The sequence below is a fragment of the Bos indicus genome, chromosome 6 (genome assembly GCF_029378745.1).
Source record: "Bos indicus isolate NIAB-ARS_2022 breed Sahiwal x Tharparkar chromosome 6, NIAB-ARS_B.indTharparkar_mat_pri_1.0, whole genome shotgun sequence".
NCBI lineage: Eukaryota > Metazoa > Chordata > Mammalia > Artiodactyla > Bovidae > Bos > Bos indicus.
The window spans coordinates 92,767,929-92,772,955 of record NC_091765.1 but is presented as its reverse complement, the minus strand read 5'-3'; the positions used below and the strand labels follow the sequence as shown (position 1 = coordinate 92,772,955).

The window sequence follows — 5,027 nt, the reverse complement described above, 5'->3', positions numbered from 1 at the left end:
AGAATTTTAGGAATGGGGATAGTATTAATGTTCCTCTATGTTATTTTCCTTTGAAACAAACATCTCAATTACTATGATACAGTACAAAGCAAGAGAGACATCATTTATTGCTGGCCTTTGCAATGGAAATACACTGTACCAAGACTCAAGTCCTAGCAACCTTTTACACTAGGATTGACCAGGATTCAACCTTTGAACTCTATCTTTAACCCATTACTTCAGGATTGTTTTGTAAATTTTAACTACTCTCACACTTTCCTGAAAAGCAATTTAGAATCCCATACACTGAAATGCCTTTTATTGTCCCTGAGAAAGTGCCTTGGACATGGATATATCAAGTAACTCAGGAAATCTTGAATCAGACAAGAAATTGGCTAACTACCAATTTTCCCATCTCTTGGCTAACTTTGTTTCCCAATTAGTTTGAGGCTCAACAGAACTAGGACCCTGGCTAAGTTTCAGCTGGCATTGATTCAATCTTTAAATCTCTCACATCTATCCTGTCTCATCCCACAGTTTAGGCCCTCATCTTTCAGCTAGATGATTACTGCAACATGAGACAAGATTGGAGGCAAGAGAGACCGAGTTTTTTCAGGGGACAGGCCTTCTGTGATTTGGTTTTTCTTACTTCCCACTGCAACTCCTGCCAATCCCAGGATAGAAAATAGACATTTGTCTGATTGTACCAATTATTTTCAGAACACCAAGCGCTTACATGCTGTTCCCTATGATTAGCATGCCTTCCCTACTTGAAAAATGTCTACTCATCCTTCAATTTTCAACTCAAGCATTACCAGCAATGTCCATCTCCAAGCAGAAAAGACTCTTCACCTTCTCTTATGGCCAAGCTATCCATTTAACCCTATCCCTACTGTAGAGTATTAACTTCCTTGTTGTCGCTCCCATTGTTCAGAGTTCTTTTGTATCCCCATTACATAGGCTAATGTACTAGAGTACTCAGATTATGCCTATGGGCAGCCTTGGATAAATAACCAAGAAAAGAAAAGGGGGAAAGGAAGAGAGGAGAGAAGAAAAGAATCTGAAGACCCAGGGCCTCAATTCTCTATTCCAAAAAAAACTTTTAATGTTCATCCTCCCAACAAAAACATCCCTGACGTTTAAGAACCATACTTAGCAAAAGAGTGACAAGATGAAAATACATGACAGTTACTGCCTTGGATTTCAAAAATTACTCAAGGCATCTATCAATCACATTAATGAGTCCATTCTTCCTTATTAAGTATATAAGCTGAAAGGCTGGCAGCGTTTCATGGAAATTTTATGATCACTGGCGTCAGACATGGTTTAAATCTGGCCTTAGATAAATTTTTTGCCCTCTGTATCTCTCAGTTCCTTGAACTGAAAGGATTGTATTGCACTGCTAGCAATCTTTCATACATACATACATACACACACACACACACACATACATATCCTTAAATAGTTTTGTAACTTTTCCAGTGAACAGGCTTACAAGAGCAATGAATTGGGCACAACCAAGATTTTCATTACATGGAAAAGTGTTTTTTTTAATCACATTGTCCATACTATCCAGTTTTATATAGCATTTAAAGAATACTGAAGTATAACTGAATGTACTGACTTAGAAACCTGTCCATGTGTTCTTTCATAGGAAAAATATTGAACATATGCAATTACAATCTTATTGATCATCTTGAAAAATATCTGTATATAGAGGTACATGTATATGTAAAGTGCTTAGGGATACAATCATCAAGACCAAAGTGTGTAATACATGAAGGAGGAAGAAAGCACTACCAGAGAAAAATAATTTCAATAAACAATTCTATTTTAATTGATATAGTCCATTCAAGATGCCATAGCAAAATACCACAAATTGCATGGCTTATAAATGGATATTTTTCACAGTTCCAAAACCTAAAGCACCAGCATGGTCACATAGCAACTGCCAACCAAGAAAAGTTTACCCAGAAAAGTTATCCTTCAGAAATGAAGGGTAGATAAAGCTTTTCATAACAACCAAAAGCTGAGGGAATCCATCACCACTATACCTGCCTTACAAGAAATGCTGAAAGATGTTTTTCATATTAATATGAAAGGATGCTAACTTCTAATGTAAGCTTATGAAAGTATTCGTCACATGTGTAGAGGCTTCCCTGGATGCTCAGTGGTAAAGAATCCACCTGCCAGTGCAGGAGGCATGGACTCCATCCCTGATCTGGGAAAATCCCACGTGCCATGGAGCAACTAAGCCCATTCACCACAACTATTGAGCCCGCACACCCTAGAGTCCAGGAGCTGCGACTACGGAGTCTATGCACCCTAAAGCCCATGGTCCACAGCTAGAGAATAGCCCCCATTCATCACAACTAGAGAAAAGCAACAAAGATCTAATACAGTAGGTCTAGTGCAACGAAGGCCCAGTACAAAAATAAATACACACACATGCATCACACTGGTAACACTAAGTATATAGTCAAATTCAGAATACTTTCAATACTATAACCACGTAACTCTAGTATGGCAGTTAAAGGACCCTTGTGGCTCAGAACCTGTCTGCAATGTGGGAGACCTGGGTTCTTTCTATCCCTGGGTTGGGAAGATCCCCTGGAGAAGGGAAAGACTACCCACTCCAGTATTCTGGCCTGCAGAATTCCCTGGACTGCATAGTCCATGGGATCACAAACAGTCGGACGTGAGTGACTTTCACTCACTGCCCTACCTGCCAGTCAGTGAGTGCCCTGTCACTGCCCATTCTGGCCATGGCTAATGCCCTTGGGTTGTAATTTGACCAAAGCTCCCAAGGCAGCCCTGGTTTTGGCTAACCCATCTCGGCAGCTGGAACTTGGAGGGCCCACTGCAGTCCAGGACTTCTGGTTTTGCTTCTTCCTGGCTAGAGGTGTTGCAAGATGCTGTGCCAAAACACTTGCCCCTGTGGATCAAGTAAAAGTTTTATTACAAGCTCACAGTCAATGCTAAAAACATTCGGAAGTATTTTCTGCATTGCCTGCTATTTCCCAAAGGATGGATACCTTGGATTGTATTAATATAAAGGGATTATTGCAATGATGATCTGAATATTTCCCTATGGTGCAATCCAGTTTATCGCATTTGAGCATGATGGAACATTTACTACTACAAAGCTGAGTTTCTGGTCTGTACACAGATTAATGGCTGGATCTGTGGCAGGTTTAACAGCAGTTATCGGTACTTACCCTCTACACATGGTTAGAGTACACCGAACACTCCAAGTGAAAGAGGAACATACTTATACAGGAATTAGTCATGCTTTCAAAATTGTTTGAGCAAAGGAAAGTGATTACCTTGTATTTTACAGAGGCCTGATACCTGCTGTATTGGGAATGGTTCCATAGGCATGTATTTGGTTGGTTGGTTGCTTTTTTCCTTCTGGTACCTTTCCTGTGCTCCTTACGTTCTGGGCAGAATTTCTGATAACAGTAAGTCCCCTACATACAAACCTTCAATTTGCAAACTTTCAAAGATGTGAGTGTGTGTTCACATGTCCAATCATGTTAGTTCCTGTGTCTGGCGTGCATTGTCACATGTGTGCATCTTCTACAAGTGGTTGTGATCGCGTGTACATCACTGTGTAGCACTGTAGAGAGTACAGTAGCACAGTATCTTTAGTTCAAGCCCAGGATGTCTAGAGGCAAGCATAAAAGCAGCGGTGATATAGCTGGTACTACTGATACAGCTGGTAAGTACTGTACTGTAAGATTAAAAATATTTTACTTTTGTGTTTTTAAGTGTATTTGTTTGCAAAGTTTTATAAACCTATCATAATACCGTACTACTATATAGCCAAATATATTAGTTGGGTACCGAGGCCTACTTTGTTGGACTTAACGAACAAACTGGACTTACCAATGTGCACTCAGAATGGAACTCATTCATTTGTAGGGGACTTGCTGTATCCTAATGTCTTTGTTTTGAAAACTCACAAACTTACATTGCAGTGGTGTTACTGGAACAAAAACACAGAGTCGTTGTATCCTACTCATTTGTTGTATTCTTTGGTAATTGTAGTTAGGAACTGCTCCTTCAGAATTTGAAAAGTGCCTTACCAGGAAGGTGACTATAAAGTATGTCTATGGACACCATGGAATTCAAAGGGATCGTGGTTTCTCTCTTAATTATACCCACTGTGTTCTTCCTCACACAGTGGCTTTTACAATACATGAACTTATGAAGCAGTTTTTTCACCTCAACTAAAAAAAGTTATGATTTCCTTAAACTCTTTGAGAGAAAAATGAAATCTTAATTTGTGGGAAGAACATACTTGGAGGGAGACATTTACCCTGTCACTGAAAACCACTGGTATTTTAGCACTTGATTTTTTTGTTCATCATAATCAAAAGTGCTTACTATGCTTTCTGATGCTGAAAGTTATACCTTGGAATATTGGGGGGGGGGGGAATTTATAAGCTGATGCTGGCTAATCAATAGGTTAATTGAAATCATTTAAAAGTATTATTTGGAAATAAGGTTAATTTAAAATGGGATTTAAGAGGTTGCCATTAAGGTTACTTAAAATATGAAAACAGAGCTACTATTATATGATCCAGCAATCTCACACCTGGGTATATACCCAGAAAAGACAGCTAAAAGATACATGAACCCCAATGTTCAGCACTGTTTACAACAGCCAAGACATGGAATACACCAAGTGCCCATCAACAAATGATTGGCTTAAGATGTGTTGTGTACATATACACATACACATATGTATGTGTTTATATACATACAATGGAATTATTATGGATTTCTCAAGTGGCGCAATGGTAAAGAATTTGCCTGCCAATGCAGGAGATGTAAGAGATGCGAATTCCATCCCTGGGTTAGAAGATTCCCTGGAGGACAGCATGGCAACTCACTCCAGTATTCTTGCCTGGAAAATTCCACGGACAGAAGAGCCTGGCGGGCCACAGTTCAAGGGGTCACAAAGAATTGAACATGACTGAGCACACACACATATTAAATATATACATGCATACAATGGAATTATTACTTAGCCATAAGAAAGA

At 39.3% G+C, this 5,027-nt stretch overlaps 1 pseudogene; it reads left to right on the top strand.

Annotated features, from left to right (window-relative positions):
- Positions 1-2,751: 2,751 nt before the first annotated feature.
- Positions 2,752-3,356, top strand: LOC109560065 (solute carrier family 25 member 16 pseudogene; annotated as a pseudogene).
- The last annotated feature ends 1,671 nt before the right edge of the window (positions 3,357-5,027 follow it).